Below are 278 nucleotides of genomic sequence, written 5' to 3'. Positions count from 1 at the left end.
AGTTAGCGAGCTGTATCCACATGCACAAGCGCCAGGCCGTGCCTCCCTCCTTGCGGGGATGTCTGTCTCCGCTGCGGCCTGCATGCTCAGCGGACACGATGCTGAATCCGCAAACATTCTCCACACGAACGGCGCTGGCACAAGTAGAGTGTGGAGAGCGAATATGGGGCGAAGAGAGGGAGCTGATAAACGAGGGAGGGAGGGAGAGGAAGGCTAGAAGGGGTAGAGGAGGGGGAGAAGAGGGAGAGGGGGTGAGAGAGGGGAGAGGAGGGAGGACA

The sequence above is a fragment of the Penaeus monodon genome, chromosome 22, assembly GCF_015228065.2.
Source record: "Penaeus monodon isolate SGIC_2016 chromosome 22, NSTDA_Pmon_1, whole genome shotgun sequence".
Taxonomy (NCBI): domain Eukaryota; kingdom Metazoa; phylum Arthropoda; class Malacostraca; order Decapoda; family Penaeidae; genus Penaeus; species Penaeus monodon.
This window is presented reverse-complemented; position numbering follows the sequence as displayed.